The sequence below is a fragment of the Triticum aestivum genome, chromosome 7B (genome assembly GCF_018294505.1).
Source record: "Triticum aestivum cultivar Chinese Spring chromosome 7B, IWGSC CS RefSeq v2.1, whole genome shotgun sequence".
Classification (NCBI taxonomy): Eukaryota; Viridiplantae; Streptophyta; class Magnoliopsida; order Poales; family Poaceae; genus Triticum; species Triticum aestivum.
In genome coordinates, this window is record NC_057813.1 from 94,296,223 (window position 1) to 94,321,173 (window position 24,951).

Consider the following 24,951-nt stretch of genomic DNA (forward strand, 5'->3'; position numbering starts at 1 on the left):
GGAGCGTTGATCCTAGTATATGTGCCGTGCAGTCCAAAGCACTTATCTAGATAGCACACATCTAGGGGGAGCCCATCTACATTTTAGGGTTGTGGGGTTTGCGCATGTCATATGTCTTTTTCCCGTTATGCAAATCCCGTATTGTCATCAATCCACCAAAAGGGGGAGATTGTAAAGGGCATATTTATCCCCAAGGTGTTTTGGTGATTGATGACAATGCTTTTGCGGACTAATCGTGTGCGTTAAGTTTTTCAGAGATTCATCCTTTGGCACGAGACGATTCTCTCCCCTCAGTGTTTTGTTCAAGACGGTGTAGCTCTTTCGTTTCTATGTTGGTGGACTAGTTTTGTAGGAGTCTCCGTACTATCAAGAGGGGATCCGCTTTGGTAAGGCTAGGGTGGAATCAACACGTACACATCTTTATCGCACCCATTGTTCCTTTCCGCTTCAATGGAGTTCCCTTTCCTCTCCTAGCTTGCTCTGACTGGTCCCAGCAGTAGTACCGCGGTCCTCAACGATAGTACCGCCGAAGCACATGAATCGGTAGTACCGCTCCTCAAGTGGTAGTACCGCTTGCTGTCTTCGGCCGTAGTACCGCTGAGGCTCCGGGCTACTACCGCCTCGACTCGAGGCCTCTATTTCTCGTGTCGGGTTGTGCCGTACTAGTTGCGGCAGTAGTGGCGGTAGTACTACCCCAAGCGGTAGTACCGCCCTTACCTCCGCGGCAGTACCACTCTGGGCCCAGGTCCTTGCTCCCCTTTTATGCGCGGTAGTACCGCTAGGTGGGGACGGTAGTACAGCTTGCTCAGCGGTAGTACCGCCCGTCCAAGCGGTAGTACCGCTCTGTGCGGGGCTGCTTGGGGGAGTAACGGTTGGATTGTTCCCCCCACCATATAAAGGGGTCTTCTTCCCCAAAGTTGACTCACCTCTTCCCCCAAAAGCTCCATTGTTGCTCCAAGCTCCATTTTCGCCCGATCTCTCTCCCTAGCCAATCAAACTTGTTGATTTGCTCGGGATAGATTGAGAAGGCCCCAATCTACACTTCCACCAAGAGAAATTTGATTCCCCCACTAATCCCTAGCGGATCTTGTTACTCTTGGGTGTTTGAGCACCCTAGACGGTTGAGGTCACCTCGGAGCCATAGTCCATTGTGGTGAAGCTTCGTGGTGTCATTGGGAGCCTCCAATTAAGTTGTGGAGATAGCCCCAACCTTGTTTGTAAAGGTTTGGTCACCGCCTTCAAGGGCACCAATAGTGGAATCACGGCATTTCGCATTGTGTGAGGGCGTGAGGAGAATACGGTGGCCCTAGTGGCTTCTTGGGGAGCATTGTGCCTCCACACTGCTCTAACGGAGATGTACTTCCCCTCAAAAGGAAGGAACTTCGGTAACACATCCTTGTCTCCATCGGCTCCACTCTTGGTTATCTCGTGCCTTTACTTGTGCAAGTTTTTTGTGTTGTATCCCTTGCTTGCTTGTGTACTTATTGTTGTTGCATCATATAGGTTGTTCACCTAGTTACATATTTAGACAACCTACTTCGATGCAAAGTTTAATTTGGTAAAGAAAAGCTAAAAATTGTTAGTTACCTATTCACCCCCCCTCTAGTCAACTATATCAATCCTTTCACTTCGCCATGTCTTCTGCTAGTTCTGTCCGGTCAGGTCTACGCGGCTGGACAATGGTGGTGTCGCTCATCCCATGTCCTCACTGCCAGTCGACGATGAGGTACCACGTTCCGAGCATAGAGGACCACGAGGGCTGGGTGTTCTACAAATGTCCCAATCACTGAGTTGATTTCGTTCTTGGCAGCAGTTTTCCCTCTCGGTGTTCAAAGTTACATTTTCACATTTTGCTCTTGTTTGCAGCCTACTGGGTGTGATTTCTGGTTTTGGGAGATGGAATATGTTGCATATCTAGTGGATGCTCATTACTTGGTTGGGAACCAAGTTGTTGATGCCGCTGGAGCAACAGAGGAGAGGAGTTCAATTTGGTTGTATCAAATGTTATGGTTGTCAAGTCCAGAAATGTATGAAATGATCTATATTTAATGGAAACATTGTATTTCTATTGTGTTATCTTTTTGAAACGATAATTGTGAAATGAGAAGAATGGCAATAAATGTTGTTTATCATATATTCTATCTGAAAAGGAATAATGTTTCTGAAATGGAAAGAATGGGTAATGCAGTATTGACATTAACAATAAAATGTGTAAGCAATATTGATATCAACAATAAAATGACAAGCATGGGAAGACACGCAAGACAATTTTCATTACCAAAATATAGATTCTGAAGTGCATCAGCAGTAGCACTACTCAAAATACAATACCATAAGATCTTGAGATGACAAGAAAGAGAAACATAGTGATATTTTACATTGCTAAAACAACACAAACAATCTAATAGCTCATCTAAAGATGTTAAACATGCTTGATATTTGTGGCACATGCCCAGCATCTTCCATGTTTGGAAATGGGCTTTTATGTGCTTGTTTCCTCAGTTGTTCCTTTTTTGCTGCAAGGGCTTGTTTCTCTACTTCTTTCTTTGCAGCAAGGGCATGTTTCTCTTCCTGCTACTTTGCTAGAAGTGCTTGTCTGTGTTCTTCCTTATGTGCAGCACTGGCTTTCTTCTCTTCTAGTTTCTTTGCAGTAGCAGCCTCCTTTTGAGCCTTCTTCTCAACAGCTAGTTTCTCCTTCCTCTTAGCAGAAATCTCTCTTTGTCTCTCTAGTAATATCTCTCTTGTTTCTGCTATCGCCTGCCTCAGGATTGCCATTGCTTCCTCTTCTGTGTAGCTGCCTCTCTCTTCTTCTCAGCTTCTCTAGCCTTCTTTTCTGCTTTGTCATGCCTTCTTCTAGCAGCCTCTTCTGCTTTCTTCAACTCTTCTTCTATCCTTGCCCCTGTTGGAAATATGCCCTAGAGGCAATAATAAAATGGTTGTTATTATATTTCCTTGTTCATGATAATTGTCTATTGTTCATGCTATAATTGTATTGATCGGAAACCATAATACATGTGTGAATACATAGACCACACCATGTCCCTAGTGGGCCTCTATTTGACTAGCTCGTTGATCAACAGATGGTCATGGTTTCCTGATTATGGACATTGGATGTCATTGATAATGGGATCACATCATTAGGAGAATGATGTGATGGACAAGACCCAATCCTAAGCATATCACAAGATCGTGTATATCGTTTGCTAGAGCTTTTCTAATGTCAAGTATCATTTCCTTAGACCATGAGATTGTGCAACTCCCGGATACCATAGGAATGCTTTGGGTGCACCAAACGTCACAACATAACTGGGTGGCTATAAAGGTGCACTACAGGTATCTCTGGAAGTGTCTGTTGGGTTGGCACGAATCGAGACTGGGATTTGTCACTCTGTATGACTGAGAGGTATCTCTAGGCCCACTCGGTAATGCATCATCATAATGAGCTCAATGTGACTAAGTATTTGGTCATGGGATCATGCATTACAGAACGAGTAAAGTGACTTGACGGTAACGAGATTGAACGAGGTATTGGGATATCGATGATCGAATCTTGGGCAAGTAACGTACCGATTGACAAAGGGAATTGTATACGAGATTGCTTGAATCCTTGACATCGTGGTTTATCGAATGAGATCATTGTGGAACATGTGGGAGCCAACATGGGTATCCAGATCCCGTTGTTGGTTATTGGCCGGAGAGCTGTCTCGGTCATGTCTGCATAATTTCCGAACCCGTAGGGTCTACACACTTAAGGTTCGATGACAATAGGGTTATAAGGAAGATTTGTATGTGATTACTGAATGTTGTTCAGAGTCCCGGATGAGATCCCGGACGTCACGAGGAGTTTCGGTATGGTCTGGAGGTTAAGATTTATATATGGGAAGTCATCATACGGTCACCAGAAATATTCGGGGGTATATCGGTATTGTACTGGGACCACCGGAGGGGTTCCGCGGGTCCACCGGGAGGGTCCACCTGCCCCGAAGGGCCTTATAGGCTGTAGGTGGAAGAGAACCAGCCCCAAGTGGGCTGGGGCGCCACCCCCCTAGGGCCCATGCGCCTAGGGTTGGGGGGAACCCTAAAGGGGGCGCCCCCCTTGGCTTGGGGGGCAAGCCCCCTCCCCCCCCCTTGGCCGTCGCCCCCTCTAGATCCCATCTAGAGGGGCCGACCCCCTTCCCCCTTCTCCCTATAAATATAGGGGTGGAGGGAGGGGTGCAGCACCACATCCAAGGCGCAGCCCCTCCCCTCCCCAACACCTCTCCTCCTCCGCAAGAGCTTGGCGAAGCCCTGCCGGAGAACTGCCACTCCATCACCACCACGCCATCGTGCTGCTGCTGGAGCCCTTCTTCCTCAACCTCTCCCTCCTCCTTTCTGGATCAAGGTGTGGGAGACTTCACCGGGCTGCACGTGTGTTGAACGCGGAGGTGTCGTTGTTCGGCGCTTAGATCGGAGTCCACCGCGATCTGAATCGCTTCGACTACGACTCCTTCATCCACGTTCTTGCAACGCTTCCGTCTCGCGATCTTCAAGGGTATGAAGATGCACTCCCCTCTCTCTCATTGCTAGTTACTCCATAGATTGATCTTGGTGATGCGTAATTTTTTTTAATTTCTGCAACGATCCCCAACAGTGGCATCATGAGCTAGGTCTATGTGTAGTTTCTATGCACGAGTAGAACACAAGTTTGTTGTGGGCGTCGATTTTGTCAATTTACTTGCCACTACTAGTCTTATCTTGTTTCGGCGGCATCGTGGGATGAAGCGGCCCAGACCGACCTTACACGTACGCTTACGTGAGACAGGTTCCACCGACTGACGTGCACTAGTTGCATAAGGTGGCTAGCGGGCGTCTGTCTCTCCCACTTTAGTCGGATCGGATTCGATGAAAAGGGTCCTTATGAAGGGTAAATAGCAATTGGCATATCACGTTGTGGTTTTGGCGTAGGTAAGAAACGTTCTTGCTAGAAACCTATAGCAGCCACGTAAAAAGTTGCAACAACAATTAGAGGACGTCTAACTTGTTTTTGCAGCATATGATGTGTGATGTGATATGGCCAAAAGGATGTGATGAATAATATATATGTGATGTATGAGATTGATCATGTTCTTGTAATAGGAATCACGACTTACATGTCGATGAGTATGACAACCGATAGGAGCCATAGGAGTTGTCTTAATTATTGTATGACATGCGTGTCATTGAATAATGCCATGTAATTACTTTACTTTGTTGCTAAACCGTTAGTCATAGTAGTAGAAGTAATCGTTGGCGTGACAACTTCATGAAGACACGATGATGGAGATCATGGTGTCATGCCGGTGATGATGATGATCATGGCGCCCCGAAGATGGAGATCAAAATGAGCAAAATGATATTGGCCATATCATGTCACTATTTGATTGCATGTGATGTTTATCATGTTTTACATCTTATTTGCTTAGAACGACGGTAGCATAAATAAGATTATCCCTCATAAAATTTCAAGAAAGTGTTCCCCCTAACTGTGCACCATTGCGAAGGTTCGTTGTTTCGAAGCACCACGTGATGATCGGGTGTGATAGATTCTAACATGCGAATACAACGGGTGTAAGCCAGATTTACACATGCAAAACACTTAGGTTGACTTGACGAGCCTAGCATGTACAGACATGGCCTCGGAACACAAGAGAGCGAAAGGTCGAACATGAGTCGTATAGAAGATACGATCAACATGAAGATGTTCACCGATGATGACTAGTCCGTCTCACGTGATGATCGGACACGGCCTAGTTGACTCGGATCATGTATCACTTAGATGACTAGAGGGATGTCTATCTGAGTGGGAGTTCATTATATAATTTGATTAGATGAACTTAATTATCATGAACTTAGTCTAAAATCTTTGCAATATGTCTTGTAGATCAAATGGCCCATGCTAATGTTGCCCTCTACTTCAATGCGTTCCTAGAGAAAACCAAGCTGAAAGACGATGGTAGCAACTATACGGACTGGGTACGGAACTTGAGGATCATCCTCATAGCTACCAAGAAAGCATATGTCCTAGATGCACCACTAGGTGAAGCACCCGTTTTCCCAGCAACTCAAGACATTATGAACGCCTGGCAGTCGTGTAGTGATGATTACTCCCTGGTCCATTGCGGCATGCTCTACAGCTTAGAACCAGGGCTCCAAAAGCGTTTTGAGCAGCGCGGAGCATATGAGATATTCCAAGAGCTGAAAATGGTTTTCCAAGCTCATGCCCGGGTCGAGAGATATGAAGTCTCCGACAAGTTCTACAATTGTAAGATGGAGGAGAATGGTTCTGTCAGCAAGCACATACTTAAAATGTCTGGGTTGCACAACCGCTTATCTCAGCTAGGAGTTAATCTTCCGGATGACTCGGTCATTGACATAATCCTCCAGTCGCTCCCACCTAACTACAAGAGCTTTGTGATGAACTACAATATGCAGGGGATGGTGAAAACCATTCCTGAGGTATTTTCAATGCTGAAATCAGTGGAGGTGGAGATCAAAAAGGAACATCAAGTGTTGATGGTCAATAAAACCACTAGTTTCAAGAAAGGCAAGGGTAAGAAGAACTTCAAGAAGGATGGCAAGGGAGTTGCCACGCCTGGTAAGCCAGTTGCCGGGAAGAAGCCAAAACATGGACCCAAACCTGAGACTAAGTGCTTTTATTACAAGGAAAGCGGACACTGGAAGTGGAATTGCCCCAAGTACTTAGTGGACAAGAAGGCCGGCAACACCAAAGGTATATGTGATATACATGTAATTGATGTGTACCTTACCAGCACTCGTAGTAGCTCCTGGGTATTTGATACCGATGCGGTTGCTCATATTTGAAACTCAAAACAGGAGCTGCGGAATAAGCGGAGACTGGCGAAGGATGAGGTGACGATGGGCGTCAGGAATGGTTCCAAGGTCGATGTGATCCCCGTCGGCACGCTACCTGTACATTTACCTACGAGATTAGTTTTAAACCTCAATAACTGTTATTTAGTGCCAGCTTTGAGCATGAACATTGTATCTGGATCTCGTTTAATACGAGATGGCTACTCATTTAAATCCGAGAATAATGGTTGGTCTATTTATATGAGAGATATGTTTTATGGTCATGCCCCGCTGGTCAATGGTTTATTCTTAATGAATCTCGAACGTGATGTTACACATATTCATAGTGTGAATACCAAAAGATGTAAGGTTGATAACGATAGTCCCACATACTTGTGGCACTGCCGCCTTGGCCACATTGGTGTCAAATGCATGAAAAAGCTCCATGCGGATGGACTTTTGGAGTCTCTTGATTACGAATCATTTGACACATGCGAACCATGCCTCATGGGCAAAATGACCAAGACTCCATTCTCCGGAACAATGGAGCGAGCAACCAACTTGTTGGAAATCATACATACTGATGTGTGCGGTCCAATGAGCGTTGAGGCTCGCGGAGGATATCGTTATGTTCTTACCCTCACTGATGACTTAAGTAGATATGGGTATGTCTACATGATGAAACACAAGTCTGAGACCTTTGAAAAGTTCAAGGAATTTCAGAATGAGGTAGAGAATCAACGTGACAGAAAAATAAAGTTCTTATGATCAGATCGTGGGGGAGAATATTTGAGTCACGAATTTGGTACGCACTTAAGGAAATGTGGAATTGTTTCACAACTCACGCCGCCTGGAACAGCTCAGCGTAACGGTGTGTCCGAATGTCATAATCACACTCTATTGGATATGGTGCGATCTATGATGTCTCTTACCGATTTATCGCTATCATTTTGGGGATACGCTCTAGAGACAGCTACATTCACTTTAAATAGGGCAGCGTCTAAATCCATTGAGACGACACCGTATGAATTATGGTTTGGGAAGAAACCTAAGTTGTCGTTTCTAAAAGTTTGGGGATGCGATGCTTATGTCAAGAAACTTCAACCTGAAAAGCTCGAACCCAAGTTGTGAAAATGCGTCTTCATAGGATACCCTAAGGAAACCATTGGGTATACCTTCTACCTCAGATCCGAAGGCAAGATCTTCGTTGCCAAGAACGGGTCCTTTCTGGAGAAAGAGTTTCTCTCGAAAGAAGTAAGTGGGAGGAAAATAGAACTTGATGAAGTACTGCCTCTTGAAGCGGAAAGTAGCGCAGCTCAGGAAGATGTTTTTGTGGTGCCTGCACCGACTAGAGAGGAAGTTAATGATGATGATCAAGGTACTTTGGATCAAGTTGCTACTGAACTTCATAGGTCCACAAGGACACGTTCCACACCAGAATGGTGTGGCAACCCTGTCCTGGAAATCATGTTGTTAGACAACGGTGAACCTTCGAACTATGAAGAAGCGATGGCGGGCCCAGATTCCAACAAATGGCTTGAAGCCATGCAATCCGAGATAGGATCCATGTATGAAAACAAAGTATGGACTTTGACAGACTTGCCCGATGATCGGCGAGCAATAGAAAATAAATGGATCTTCAAGAAGAAGACGGACGCGGATGGTAATGTTACCATCTATAAAGCTCGACTTGTCGCTAAGGGTTATCAACAAGTTCAAGGGGTTGGCTACGATGAGACCTTCTCACTCGTAGCGAAGCTCAAGTCCATCCGAATCATGTTAGCAATTACCGCATTCTACGATTATGAGATATGGCAAATGGACGTCAAAACGACATTCCTTGACGGCTTTCTTAAGGAAGAATTGTATATGATGCAGCGGGAAGGTTTTGTCGATCCTAAGAATGCTAACAAGGTATGCAAGCTCCAGCACTCCATCTATGGGCTGGTGCAAGCATCTCGGAGTTGGAACATTCACTTTGAAATGATCAAAGCGTTTGGGTTTATGCAAACTTATGGAGAAGCCTATGTTTACAAGAAATTGAGTGGGAGCTCTGTAGCATTTCTCATATTATATGTGGATGACGTACTATTGATGGGAAATGATATAGAACTTTTGGAAAGCATAAATGCCTACTTGAATAAGTGTTTTTCAATGAAGGACCTTGGAGAAGCTGCTTACATATTAGGCATCAAGATCTATAGAGATAGATCGAGACGCCTCATAGGTCTTTCACAAAGCACATACCTTGATAAGATATTGAAGAAGTTCAATATGGATCAGTCCAAGAAGGGGTTCTCGCCTGTGTTGCAAGGTGTGAAATTGAGCTCAGCTCAATCCCCGACCACGGCAGAAGATAAAGAAAAGATGAGTGTCATCCCCTATGCCTCGGCCATAGGGTCTATTATGTATGCCATGTTGTGTACCAGACCTGATGTAAACCTTGCTGTAAGTTTGGTAGGAAGGTACCAAAGTAATCCTGGCATGAAACACTGGACAGCGGTCAAGAATATCCTGAAGTACCTGAAAAGGACCAAGGATATGTTTCTCATTTATGGAGGTGACGAAGAGCTCGTCGTAAAGAGTTACGTCGATGCTAGCTTCAACATAAATCTGGATGACTCCAAGTCACAAACCGGAAACATGTATATTTTGAATGGTGGAGCAGTAAGCTGGTGCAGTTGCAAGCAAAGCGTCGTGGTGGGATCTACATGTGAAGCGGAGTACATGGCAGCCTCGGAGGTAGCGCATGAAGCAATCTGGATGAAGGAGTTCATTACCGACCTAGGAGTTATTCCCAATGCGTCAGGCCTGATGACTCTCTTCTGTGACAACACTGGAGCTATTGCCCTTGCCAAGTGTTGGAAATATGCCCTAGAGGCAATAATAAATTAGTTATTATTATTATATTTCCTTGTTCATGATAATGTTTCTTATCCATGCTATAATTGTATTGATAGGAAACTCAGATACATGTGTGGGTACATAGACAACACCATGTCCCTAGTAAGCCTCTAGTTGACTAGCTCGTTGATCAATAGATGGTTACGGTTTCCTGACCATGAACATTGGATGTCGTTGATAACGGGATCACATCATTAGGAGAATGATGTGATGGACAAGACCTAATCCTAAGCCTAGCACAAAGATCGTGTAGTTCGTATGCTAAAGCTTTTCTAATGTCAAGTATCATTTCCTTAGACCATGAGATTGTGCAACTCCCGGATACTGTAGGAATTCTTTGGGTGTACCAAACATCACAACGTAACTGGGTGGCTATAAAGGTACACTATGGGTATCTCCGAAAGTGTCTGTTGGGTTGGCACGAATCGAGACTGGGATTTGTCCCTCTGTGTGACGGAGAGGTATCTCTGGGCCCACTCGGTAGGACATCATCATAATGTGCACAATGTGACCAAGGGGTTGATCACGGGATGATGTGTTACGGAGCGAGTAAAGAGACTTGACGGTAACGAGATTGAACAAGGTATCGGGATACCGACGATCGAATCTCGGGCAAATACAATACCGCTAGACAAAGGGAATTGAATACGGGATTGATTGAATCCTCGACATCGTGGTTCATCCGATGAGATCATCGTGGAACATGTGGGAGCCAACATGGGTATCCAGATCCCGCTGTTGGTTATTGGCCGGAGAGTTGTCTCGGTCATGTCTACGTGTCTCCCGAACCCGTAGGGTCTACACACTTAAGGTTCGATGACGCTAGGGTTATAGGGAATAGATGTACGTGGTTACAGAATGTTGTTCAGAGTCCCGGATGAGATCCCGGACGTCACGAGGAGTTCTGGAATGGTCCGGAGGTAAAGATTTATATATGGGAAGTCCTGTTTTGGTCACCGGAAAAGTTTCGGGTGCTATCGGTAATGTACCGGGACCACCGGGAGGGTCCCGGGGGTCCACCAAGTGGGTCCACCGGCCCCAGAGGGCTGCATGGGCCAAGTGTAGGAGGAGACCAGCCCCAGGTGGGCTGGTGCATCCCCCACCAGGGCCCAAGGTGCCTAGGGTTTGGGGGAACCCTAAAAGGGGCGCCCTCCCCTTGCCTTGGGGGGCAAGGCAACCCCCCTGGCCGCCGCCCCCTCCTCAGATTGGATCTGAGGGGGCCGCCCCCCTCTCCCTTGCCCCTATATATATGTGGGGGGTGGAAGGGCAGCCGCACCCAAGTTCTGGCGCAACCCTTCCCCTCTCCCAAGTCCTCCTCCTCTCCTGCGGTGCTTGGCGAAGCCCTGTAGGAGTGCCACGCTCCTCCACCACCACCACGCCGTCGTGCTGCTGCTGGACGGAGTCTTCCCCAACCTCTCCCTCTCTCCTTGCTGGATCAAGGCATGGGAGACGTCACCGGGCTGCATGTGTGTTGAACACGGAGGTGCCGTCCGTTCGGCACTAGGATCTCCGGTGATTTGGATCACGACGAGTACGACTCCTTCAACCCCGTTCACTTGAACGCTTCCGCTTAGCGATCTACAAGGGTATGTAGATGCACTCTCCTTCCCCTCGTTGCTAGATTACTCCATAGATTGATCTTGGTGATGCGTAGAAAATTTTGAATTTCTGCTATGTTCCCCAATAGTGGCATCATGAGCTAGGTCTATGCGTAGTTTCTATGCATGAGTAGAACACAAGTTGTTGTGGGCGTTGATTTTGTTCAATATGCTTACCGTTACTAGTCCAATCTTGTTTGGACGGTATTGTGGGATGAAGCGGCCCGGACCGACCTTACTCGTACACTTACGTGAGACAGGTTCCACCGACTAACATGCACTTGTTGCATAAGGTGGCTAGCGGGTGCCAGTCTCTCCCACTTTAGTCGGATCGGATTCGATGAAAAGGGTCCTTATGAAGGGTAAATAGCAATTGGCATATCACATTGTGGTTTTGCATAGGTAAGAAACGTTCTTGCTAGAAACCCATAGCAGCCACGTAAAACATGCAAACAACAATTAGAGGACGTCTAACTTGTTTTTGCAGGGTATGCTATGTGATGTGATATGGCCAAAAAGTGTGTGATGAATGATATGTGATGTATGAGATTGATCATGTTCTTGTAATAGGAATCACGACTTGCATGTCGATGAGTATGACAACCGGCAGGAGCCATAGGAGTTATCTTAATTTATTGTATGACCTGCGTGTCATTGAACAACACCATGTAATTACTTTACTTTATTGCTAAACTGTTAGCCATAGTAGTAGAAGTAATAGTTGGCGAGACAACTTCATGGAGACACGATGATGGAGATCATGATGATGGAGATCATGGTGTCATGCTGGTGACGATGATGATCATGGAGCCCCGAAGATGGAGATCAAAAGGAGCAAAAATGACATTGTCCATATCATGTCACTTTTTGATTGCATGTGATGTTTATCATGTTTATGCATCTTATTTGCTTAGAACGACGGTAGTAAATAAGATGATCCCTCATTAAAATTTCAAGAAAGTGTTCCCCCTAACTGTGCACCGTTGCGAAAGTTCGTTGTTTCGAAGCACCACGTGATGATCGGGTGTGATAGATTCTAATGTTCACATACAACCGGTGTAAGCCAGATTTACACACGCGAAACACTTAGGTTGACTTGATGAGCCTAGCATGTACAGACATGGCCTCAGAACACAAGAGACTGAAAGGTCGAGCATGAGTCGTATGGTAGATACGATCAACATAAAGATGTTCACCGATGATGACTAGTCCGTCTCACGTGATGATCGGACACGGCCTAGTTGACTCGGATCATGTAATCACTTAGTTGACTAGAGGGATGTCTATCTGAGTGGGAGTTCATAAGATGAACTTAATTATCCTAAACATAGTCAAAAGATCTTTGCAAATTATGTCGTAAGCTCGTGCTTTATTTCTACTGTTTAGATATGTTCCTAGAGAAAATATAGTTGAAAGTTGATAGTAGCAATTATGCGGACTAGGTCCATAAACCGAGGATTGTCCTCATTGCTACGCAGAAGGCTTATGTCCTCAATGCACCGCTCGGTGTGCTGAACCTCGAACGTCGTCTGTGGATGTTGCGAACATCTGACACACACGTTTTGATAACTACGTGATAGTTCGGTAATATTAAACGGTTTAGAATTGAGGCACCGAAGACAATTTCGAAACGTCGCGGAACATATGAGATGTTTCGAGGGCTGAAATTGGGATTTCAGGCTCATGCCCACGTCAAGAGGTATGGGACCTCCGATGAGTTTCTTAGCCTACAAACTAAGGGAGAAAAGCTCAATCGTTGAGCTTGTACTCAGATTGTCTGGGTACAACAATCACTTGAATCGAGTGGGAGTTAATCTTCCAGATGAGATAGTGATGTTTCTCCAAAGTCATTGCACCAAGCTACTAGAGCTTCATGATGAACTATAAAATATCAGGGATAGATATGATGATCCTTGAAACATTCGCGATGTTTGACACCACGAAAGTAGAAATCAAGAAGGAGCATCAATTATTGATGGTTAGTGAAACCACTGGAACAAGAAGGGCAAGGGCAAGAAGGGATACTTCATGAAACGGCAAATCAGCTACTGCTCTAGTGAAGAAACCCAAGGTTGAACCCAAACCCGAGACTCAGTGCTTCTGTAATAAAGGGAACAACCACTGGAGCAGAATTACCCTAGATACTTGGTAGATGAGAAGGCTGGCAAGGTCGATAGAAGTATATTGGATATACATTATGTTAATGTGTACTTTACTAGTACTCTTAGTAGCACCAGGGTATTAGATACCGGTTCGGTTGCTAAGTGTTAGTAACTCGAAATAAAAGCTACGGAGTAAACGGAGACTAGCTAAAGGTGAGCTGGCGATATGTGTTGGAAGTTTTTCCAAGCTTGATGTGATCAAGCATCGCACGCTCCCTCTACCATCGAGATTGGTGTTAAACCTAAATAATTGTTATTTGGTGTTTGCGTTGAGCATAGACATGATTGGATTATGTCTATCGCAATACGGTTATTCATTTAAGGAGAATAATGGTTACTTTGTTTATTTGAATAATACCTTCAATGGTCATGCACCTAAAATGAATGGTTTATTGAATCTCGATCGTAGTGATACACATGTTCATGCCAAAAGATATAAGATGGTAATGATAGTACCACCTACTTGTGGCACTGCCATGTAAGTCATAGTGGTATAAAACGCATGAAGAAGCTCCATGTTGATGGATCTTTGGACTCACTCGTTTTTGAAAAGTTTGAGACATGCGAACCATGTCTATTGGTATGTACACATGAAGAAACTCCATGCAGATGGATCGTTTGGACTCACTTGATTTTGAATCACTTGAGACATGCGAATCATACCACATGGGCAAGATGCCTTAAAAGCCTCGTTTTTAGTAAGATGGAACAAGAAAGCAACTTGTTGGAAGTAACACATTTTGATGTGTGCAGTCCAATGAGTGCTGACGCAAGCAGTGGATATCGTTATGTTCTCACTTCACGGATGATTTGAGTAGATACTGAGTATATTTACTTGATGAAACACAAGTCTGAATTATTGAATGGTTCAAGTAATTTCAGAGTGAAGTTGAAGATCATCGTAACAAGAGGATAAAGTGTCTATGATATGATCATAGAGATGAGTATCTGAGTTACGAGCTTTGGCACGCAATTAAGACATTGTGGAAATTGTTTCACAATTAATACCGCCTGGAACACCATAGTGTGATGGTGTGTCTAAACATCATAGTTGCACCCTATTGGATATGGTGCGTACCATGATGTCTATTATCAAATTACCACTATCGTTCATGGGTTAGGCATTAGAGACAACCGCATTCACTTTAAATAGGGCACCACGTAATTCAGTTGAGATGACACGTATGAACTATGGTTTAGAGAAACCTAAGTTGTCGTTTCTTGAAAGTTTGGGGCTGCGACGCTTATGTGAAAAAGTTTCAGGCTGATAAGCTCGAACCCAAAGTGGATAAATGCATCTTCATCGGACACCCAAAACAGTTGGGTATACCTCCAGTCTCAGTTCCGGAAGCAAAAGGGATTGTTTCTAGAATTAGGTCCTTTCCCAAGGAAAAGTTTCTCTCGAAAGAATTGAGTGGGAGGATGGTGGAGACTTGATGAGATTATTGAACCGTCACTTCAACTAGTGTGTAGCAGGGCACAGGAAGTTGTTCCTGTGGCGTCTACACCAATTGAAGTAGAAGCTTATGATAGTGATCATGAAGTTTCGGATCAAGTCACTACCGTACCTCATAGGGTGACAAGGATGTGTACTACTTCAGAATGGTACGGTAATCTTGTCTTGAAGGTCATGTTGCTGGACAACAATGAACCTACGAGCTATGGAGAAGCGATGGTGGGCCCATATTCCGACAAATGGTTAGAAGCCATGAAATCTGAGATAGGATCCATGTATCAGAACAAAGCATGGACTTTGGTGGACTTGCCCGATGATCGGCAAGCCATTGAGATAAATGGATCTTTAAGAAGAAGACAGACGTGGACGGCAATGTCACAGTCTATGAAGCTTGACTTGTGGCAAAGAGTTCTTCACAAGTTCAAGGAGTTGACTACGATGAGATTTTCTCATCCGTAGCGATGCTTAAGTCCGTCGGAATCATGTTAGCATTAGCTACATTTATGAAATCTGGCAGATGGATGTCAAAACGAGTTTCCTTACCAGTTTTCGTAAAGAAAGGTTGTATGTGATACAATCAGAAAGGTTTTGTCGATCCTAAGGATGCTAAAAGGTATGCTAGCTCCAGCGATCCTTCCATGGACTAGAGCAAGCATCTCGGAGTCAGAATATACAGTTTGATGAGATGATGAAAGATTTTGGCTTTGTACAAAGTTTATGAGAAACTTGTATTTCCAAAGAAGTGAGTGGGAGCACTATAGAATTTCCGATGAGTATATGTTGTTGATATATTGTTGATCAGAAATGATGTAGAGTTTCTGGAAAGCATATAGGGTTATTTGAAAAGTGTTTTTCAAGGGAAAACCTGGATTAAGCTACTTGAACATTGAGCATCAAGATCTATAAGGATAGATCAAAAACGCTTAATGGTACTTTCAAATGAGCATATACCTTGACATGATCTTGAAGGTGTTCAAGATGGATCAGTCAAAGAAGGAGTTCTTGCCTGAGTTGTAAGGTACGAAGTTAAGACTTAAAGCTCGACCACGGCAGAAAAGAGAGAAAGGATGAAGGTTGTCCCCTATGCTTTAGACGTAGGCTCTATAGTATGCTATGATGTGTACCGCACCTGATGTGTGCCTTGCTACATACCTGGCAAGAGGGTACAAAGGTGATCAGGGAGTGGATCACCAGATAGCGGTCAAAATTATCCTTAGAGGATATGTTTCTCGGTTATGGAGGTGATAAAGAGTTTGACGTAAAGAGTTGCACCGATGCAAGCTTTAACACCTATCCGAATGACTCTGAGTAGCAAACCGGATACGTATAGTGGAGCAACCATTTGGAATAGCTCCAAGTGGAGCGTGGAAGCAGCATTTACAATATGACCTAGAGATTTGCAAAGCACATACGGATCTGAATGTTGCAGACCCGTTGACTAAAACCTCTCTCACAAGCAAAACATGATCAAACCCCAGAACTCATTGAGTCTTATCACATGATGATGTGAACTAGTTTAGTGACACTAGTAAACTCTTTGGATGTTGGTCACATGGCGATGTGACCTATCAGTGTTAATCACATGGCCATGTGAACTAGATTATCGACTCTAGTGCAAGTGGGAGACTGTTGGAAATATGCCCTAGAGGCAATAATAAATTAGTTATTATTATTATATTTCCTTGTTCATGGTAATCGTTTATTATCCATGCTATAGTTGTATTGATAGGAAACTCAGATACATGTGTGGGTACATAGACAACACCATGTCCCTAGTAAGCCTCTAGTTGACTAGCTCGTTGATCAATAGATGGTTACGGTTTCCTGACCATGGACATTGGATGTCGTTGATAACGGGATCACATCATTAGGAGAATGATGTGATGGACAAGACCCAATCCTAAGCCTAGCACAAAGATCGTGTAGTTCTTATGCTAAAGCTTTTCTAATGTCAAGTATCATTTCCTTAGACCATGAGATTGTGCAACTCCCGGATATCGTAGGAATGCTTTGGGCGTACCAAACATCACAACGTAACTGGGTGGCTATAAAGGTACACTACGGGTATCTCCGAAAGTGTCTGTTAGGTTGGCACGAATCGAGACTGGGATTTGTCACTCCGTGTGACGGAGAGGCATCTCTGTGCCCACTCGGTAGGACATCATCATAATGTGCACAATGTGACAAGGGGTTGATCACGGGATGATGTGTTACGGAACGAGTAAAGAGACTTGCCGGTAACGAGATTGAACAAGGTATCGGGATACTGACGATCGAATCTCGGGCAAATACAATACCGCTAGACAAAGGGAATTGAATACGGGATTGATTGAATCCTCGACAACGTGGTTCATCCGATGAGATCATCATGGAACATGTGGGAGCCAACATGGGTATCCAGATCCCGCTGTTGGTTATTGGCCGGAGAGTTGTCTCGGTCATGTCTACGTGTCTCCCGAACCCGTAGGGTCTACACACTTAAGGTTCGATGACGCTAGGGTTATAGGGAAAAGATGTACGTGGTTACCAAATGTTTTTCGGAGTCCCGGATGAGATCCTGGACATCACGAGGAGTTCCGGAATGGTTCGGCGGTAAAGATTTATATATCAGAAGTCCTGTTTTGGTTACCAGAAAAGTTTCGGGTGCTACCGGTAATGTACCGGGACCACCGGGAGGGTCCCGAGGGTCCACCAAGTGGGGCCACCAGCCCCAGAGGGCTGCATGGGCCAAGTGTAGGAGGGGACCAGCCCCAGGTGGGCTGGTGCGCCCCCCACCAGGGCCCAAGGCGCCTAGGGTTTGGGGGAACCCTAAAAGGCCCCCCCTTGCCTTGGGGGGCAAGGCAACCCCCCTGGCCGCCGCCCCCTCCTCAGATTGGATCTGAGGGGGCCGCCCCCCTCTCCCTTGCCCCTATATATATGTGGGGGGTAGAAGGGCAGCCGCACCCAAGTTCTGGCGCAACCCTTCCCCTCTCCCAAGTCCTCCTCCTCCCCCGCGGTGCTTGGCGAAGCCCTGCAGGAGTGCCACGCTCCTCCACCACCACCACGCCGTCGTGCTGCTGCTGGACGGAGTCTTCCCCAACCTCTCCCTCTCTCCTTGCTAGATCAAGGCATGGGAGACGTCACCGGGCTGCATGTGTGTTGAACGCGGAGGTGCCGTCCGTTCGGCACTAGGATCTCCGGTGATTTGGATCACGACGAGTACGACTCCTTCAACCCCGTTCACTTGAACCCTTCCGCTTAGCGATCTACAAGGGTATGTAGATGCACTCTCCTTCCCCTCGTTGCTAGATTACTCCATAGATTGATCTTGGTGATGCGTAGAAAATTTTGAATTTCTGCTACGTTCCCCAACACCAAGGAGCCCAGGTTTCACAAGAAGACAAGACACATCAAGCGTCGCTTCAACTCCATTCATGAAAATGTTCAAGATGGAGACATAGATATTTGTAAAGTGCATACGGATCTGAATGTCGCAGATCCGTTAACTAAACCTCTTCCGCGAGCAAAACATGATCAACACCATAACTCTATGGGTGTTCGATTCATCACAATGTAACTAGATTATTGACTCTAGTGCAAGTGGGAGACTGTTGGAAATATGCCCTAGAGGCAATAATAAGATGGTTGTTATTATATTTCCTTGTTCATGATAATTGTCTATTGTTCATGCTATAATTGTATTGATCGGAAACCATAATACATGTGTGAATACATAGACCACACCATGTCCCTAGTGAGCCTCTAGTTGACTAGCTCGTTGATCAATAGATGGTCATGGTTTCCTGACTATGGACATTGGATGTCATTGATAACGGGATCACATCATTAGGAGAATGATGTGATGGACAAGACCCAATCCTAAGCATAGTACAAAATCGTGTAGTTCGTTTGCTAGAGCTTTTCTAATGTCAAGTATCATTTCCTTAGACCATGAGATCGTGCAACTCCCGGATACCGTAGGAATGCTTTTGGTGAACCAAACGTCACAACGTAACTGGGTTGCTATAAAGGTGCACTACAAGTATCTCTGAAAGTGTCTGTTGGGTTGGCACGAATCGAGACTGGGATTTGTCACTCCATATGACGGAGAGGTATCTCTGGGCCCACTCGGTAATGCATCATCATAATGAGCTCAATGTGACTAAGTAGTTGGTCACGAGATCATGCATTACGGAACGAGTAAATTGACTTGCCGGTAACAAGATTGAACGAGGTATTGGGATACGGATGATCGAATCTCGGGCAAGTAAAATTGACAAAGGGAATTGTATACGGGATTTCCTGAATCCTTGACATCGTGGTTCATCCGATGAGATCGCCGTGGAACATGTGGAAGCCAACATGAGTATCTAGTTCCCGCTGTTGGTTATTGGCCGGAGAGCTGTCTCGGTCATGTCTGCATGATTCCCGAACCCGTAGGGTCTACACACTTAAGGTTCGATGACGCTAGGGTTACAAGGAAGATTTGTATGTGATTACCGAATGTTGTTTGGAGTCCCGGATGAGATCCTGGACGTCACGAGGAGTTCTGGAATGGTCCGGAGGTGAAGATTTATATATGGGAAGTCATCATACGGTCACCAGAAATATTTGGGGGTATACCGGTATTGTACCGGGACCACCGGAGGGGTTCCGGGGGTCCACCAGGAGGGTCCACCTACCCCGGAGGGCCTTATGGGCTGTAGGTGGAAAAGAACCAGCCCCAAGTGGGCTGGGGCACCCCCTAGGGCCCATGTGCCTAGGGTTGGGGGGGGGACCCTAAAGGGGGCACCCCCCTTGGCTTGGGGGGCAAGCCCCCTCCCCCCTTGGCCGCCGCCCCCCTATAGATCCCATCTAGAGGGGCAGGGCCCCCTTCCCCCTTCTCCCTATAAATAGAGGGGTGGAGGGATGGGTGCAGCACCACATCCAAGGCGCAGCCCCTCCCCTCCCCAACACCTCTCCTCCTCCGCAAGAGCTTGGCGAAGCCCTGCCGGAGAACTGCCACTCCATCACCACCACGCCGTCATGCTGCTGTTGGAGCCCTTCTTCCTCAACATCTCCCTCCTCCTTGCTGGATCAAGGTGCGGGAGACGTCACCGGGCTGCATGTGTGTTGAACGCGGAGGTGTCGTTGTTCGGCGCTTAGATCGGAGTCCACCGCGATTTGAATCGCTTCGAGTACGACTCCTTCATCCACGTTCTTGCAACGCTTCCGTCTCGCGATCTTCAAGGGTATGAAGATGCACTCCCCTCTCGCTCGTTGCTAGTTACTCCATAGATTGATCTTGGTGATGCGTAGAATTTTTTTAATTTCTGCAACGATCCCCAACAGCCCCTATTATAGCTTGCATCTTGTCTTTGCTGCTTCATGGGCAACATCTTCTTAGCTAGGTCTCCCTGCCTGATTGTGCTAGTGCTTTCTTGGGGCTGGTTCAGCATTGCCTGTGCATTTGTTAAGAAGGTGGATTCTGGGATTGGTGTCGGCTCAAGCACTCTAGGAAATGGCCTTTGTACATACACATGTCAAGTGACAACAAATGGAAAGTAAGTATGTCACTAAAGCATGACTGAATTAGAGCAAGTAATGGTACCTTCACTAAAGCATGACTGAATCAGAGCAAGTAATTACCTGTTGAAGCATGTGATCCACCATAAGATCTTCAACTACTGTACTGGTGCCTTCACTTGTGTTGCCCTGCTGCTCATCAAACAAATAGCTTGTTAGAGTTTGAAATGCAACTTCTAGAGGTTGTGTATAAGACAAGACAGTTACATGGGCTTGTTCTGGAGGTGGCTACTACTCCATAGTACCTTGTGAAGCTTCCAAATTGTCATCGGATTGGGGTGGAGGAGCTTTTGCATTGGGAGGTGGTAGACCAACTTTCATATATTTGCATCCCTTGATGTTGTGGTCAGGCTCACCACAGTAACTGCAGTGCATGATGACACCATGCCTTGACATCTTCCTGCCTCCATTACTACAAATTATCTCTTCTGGTCCCTTCCTTCTACTTTTGCAAGGCATTTTTCCAACATTCTTCTTGTAGTCTGGTGGCTTAATTTCAGGACCATTCATCTTCTCCCACTCAGTGATGTCCTTGCAAGGCTAGATGACATTGTTATAAGCCTTCTTGAACATGGACACAGAGTATCATTGATCCACTAAGGTTAGTGGATCTACTCTCTCATCCCCACAGCATGTTATAACATGTATGCAAGTCACTCCACTTTTTTGCCATCTCATACAGCTGCGGGACTTGGTGTGCCAGTCTACTATGTAATTTGTTCCTCTATCCCCCACTTGAAACACTTCAGCTGCTGATTCATACACATAGCATGTGTTGGCCAACTCTTTCAGCTTCTCAACAAGCTTCTTAATCTTAGGGCACATTTCTCCTTGCATCTTCTCACCCTCACAATGCTTGATGTAGTGCCTTGCAGTCCATTGTTGCTTGATCCTCTCAAACATTGAAAGGATTGGCAATTCTCCTGCCTCTAGAATATATCTGCACAAGCATTGCATCTTAGGTTAACAATAGAGAGAGGAGATCATTGCATTCTAAGGTTTCACGAGTAATGGTGAAAGCATTGGAACTTACTTGTTGAACACCTGACACAAATTGTTGAGCAAAATGTCACACTTAGGTATGTCACTTTGGAAAGCCCTCACCCAAGTGTTTGGTTCTAACTCCTTCAACCAGTTGTATGCACCCTCATTCAGCACCTTCATCTCAACCATGTACAGCCCATACTTAATAAATATTGTGCTCCTAGCTATCTTCCACAATTGGTTCTTCAAAGCATCACCTTTGTACAACAGTTGGAAATTATTCCACATGTGCCTAACACAGAACCTATGTTTTGAGTCAGGGAGTACTTTAGTGACTGCATTTATCTGTCCCTATAAAACAAGACAGACCAATACACAAAGTGTTCAACAATGTACTCAAAGTGTTAAACAAGATAGACCAGTACATAATGTGGTTGCATTTACCCTCTGCTCGTCAGACATTACTGTCCATGGGGATGTGTTGATAATAGCAAGATCCCTCTTCAGCCTCTTAAGAAACAAAACCCAGTTAGGCTTGTCCTCCACAACCACAACACCTATTGCTATGGGGAATATGCAATTATTTGGATCTATTCCTACTGCAACCAGCAACTGACCTCTCTATCTAGTTTTAATATGGTGGCCATCTATGAAGATCATAGGCCTCCAACCTTGAAGGTAGCCTCTCTTGCATGCATCAAGGCACATGTAGGCTTTATTGAACCTAGATTCATCATATAGTGCAAGAAAAAATGAGCTGCCGAGATTACTTCTCCTTATCTCATTTCCATAATCCCACAATAGCTTGTACTACCCTTCTTCATCTCCATGAATGATATTCATAGCCAGCCTCCTTGCCCTCTGAAGCTTGGACTTAGTTGGTGTGATGTGGCATTCCTTTTGAACAACCCTTGAGAAGTTTCTCAGATTCATATCATGATCAGCCCTGAAACTCTCAAGGTACTTCTTGGCTAGAAAAGGTGTTGTGAAAGCCTTGCTTTTCCATTTTTTTGCAACAACTATGGTCTTCAACATATCTCTTCACCATGAAACATTTGGTCCTACTATCATAAGAAGCCCACAAATACCAGGTACAATCATCATCACAGACTGCTCTGACTCTCTTCTTGCCATTCACTGGTAACTTTACATCAACTTTGTTCTTCCAGCTGTATTCCTTAATTGCTTTCTACTACTTCTTGAGGCTGCGTTGATTTTTCCCTTAAAGAGGAAAGGGTGATGCAGCAAAGTAGAGATAAGTATTTCTCTCAGTTAAGAACCAAGGTATCAATCCAGTAGGAGGCACAAGCAAGTCTCCAATATATGCACCTACACAAACTAACAAACACTTGCACACAACGAGAAAAAGGGGTTGTCAATCCCTTCACGGTCACGAACAAGAGTGATATCTAATAGAGATAGGTATAAAAGATAAAGAAAAAGGCAAACTAAATTAAATATAAATAAATTGCAGCAAGATATTTTTGGTTTTTTTTGTTTATATATTTGAAAATATATGATGGAAAATAGATCCCGGGGCCATAGGTTTCACTAGAGGCTTCTCTCTTGAAAGAAAACATACGGTGGGTAAACAAATTACTATTGAGCAATTGATAGAAAAGCGCAAAGTTATGATGATATCTAAGGCAATGATCATGAATATAGGCATCATGTCTGCGACAAGTAGACTGAATCCTGCCTACATCTACTACTATTACTCCACACATTGACCGCTATCCAGCATGCATCTGGAGTATTAAGTTCATAAGAACGGAGTAGCGCCTTAAGCAAGATGACATGATGTAGAGGGATAAACTCAAGCAATTTGATATAAACCCCATCTTTTTATCCTTGATGGAAATAGTTCAATACGTGCCTCGCTACCCCTACCATGTCACTGGGTGAGGACACCGCAAGATTGAACACAAAACTAAGCACCTCTCCCATTGCAAGAAAAATCAATCTAGTTGGCCAAACTAAACCGATAGTTCGAAGAGAAATACAAAGATATCTTAATCATGAATAAAAGAGTTTAGAGAAGACTCAAATAATATTCATAGATAATCTGATCATAAATCCACAATTCATCGGATCTCAACAAATGCACCGCAAAAGAGTATTACATCGGATATAACTCCAAGAACATTGAGGGAACATTGTATTGAAGATCAAAGAGAGAGACGAAGCCATCTAGCTACTAGCTATGGACCTGTAGGTCTGTGGTAAACTACTCATGCTTCATCAAAAGGGTAGCAAGGTTGATGTAGAGGCCCTCTTATGTTTTTTCTTTTCTCTCTTTTTTGTTTGGGCTTCTATGGCCTTTTTTTATTTGGGCTTCTTTGGCCTCTTTTATTTTCATTAAATTCAGAGACTCATCCCAACTTATGAGGGTATCATAGCTTCCACCATCCTTTCCTCACATGGGACAATGCTCTAATAATGATGATCATCACACTTTTATTTACTTACAATTCAAGAATTACAACTTGATACTAGAACAAAGATATGACAGAACGGTGGAAGTTGCATGGAAATATATCTCGGAATGACTATGCAAATGCCATGATAGGTAGGTATGGTGGCTGTTTTGAGGAAGGATATATGGTGGGTTTAATGCACCGGCAAAAGTTGCGCGGTACTAGAGAGGCTAGCAATGGTGGAAGGGCGAGAGTGCGTATAATCCATGGACTCAACATTAGTCATAAAGAACTCACATACTTATTGCAAAAATTTATTAGCTATAGAAACAAAGTACTACACACATGCTCCTAGGGGAATAGATTGGTAGGAAAAGATCATCGCTCGTCCCCGTCCACCACTCATAAGGAAGACAATCAAAGAATAAATCATGCTCCGACTTCATCACATAACGGCTCACCATACGTACATGCTACGGGAATCACAAACTTTAACACAAGTATTTCTTCCAATCCACAATTACTCACTAGCATGACTCTAATATAACCATCTTTATATCTCAAAACAAATGCAGGGAATCAAACTTCTCATATATTCTAATGCTCTTTATATGAAAGTTTTTATTATATCCCTCTTGGATGCCCACCATATTAGGACTAAATTCATAACCTAAGAAAAATTACCATGTTGTTTAAGACTCTCAAAATAATATAAGTGAAGCATGAGAGTTCAACAATTTCTATAAAATAAAGCCACCGTCGTGCTCTAAAAAGATATAAGTGAAGCATTAGAGCAAACTGCCTAGCTCAAAAGATATAAGTGAAGCACATGGAGTATTCTAATAAATTCACGATTAAAGCGTGTACCTCTCAAATGGTGTGTATAGTAAAGATGATTGTGGCAAACTAAAAATCAAAGACTCATATCATACAAGACACTCTAAGCAAAACACATATCATGTGGTGAATAAAAATATAGCCTCAAGTAAATTTACCGATGGATTGAAGACGAAACAGGGGATGCCATCCGAGGCATCCCCAAGCTTAGATGCTTGGTT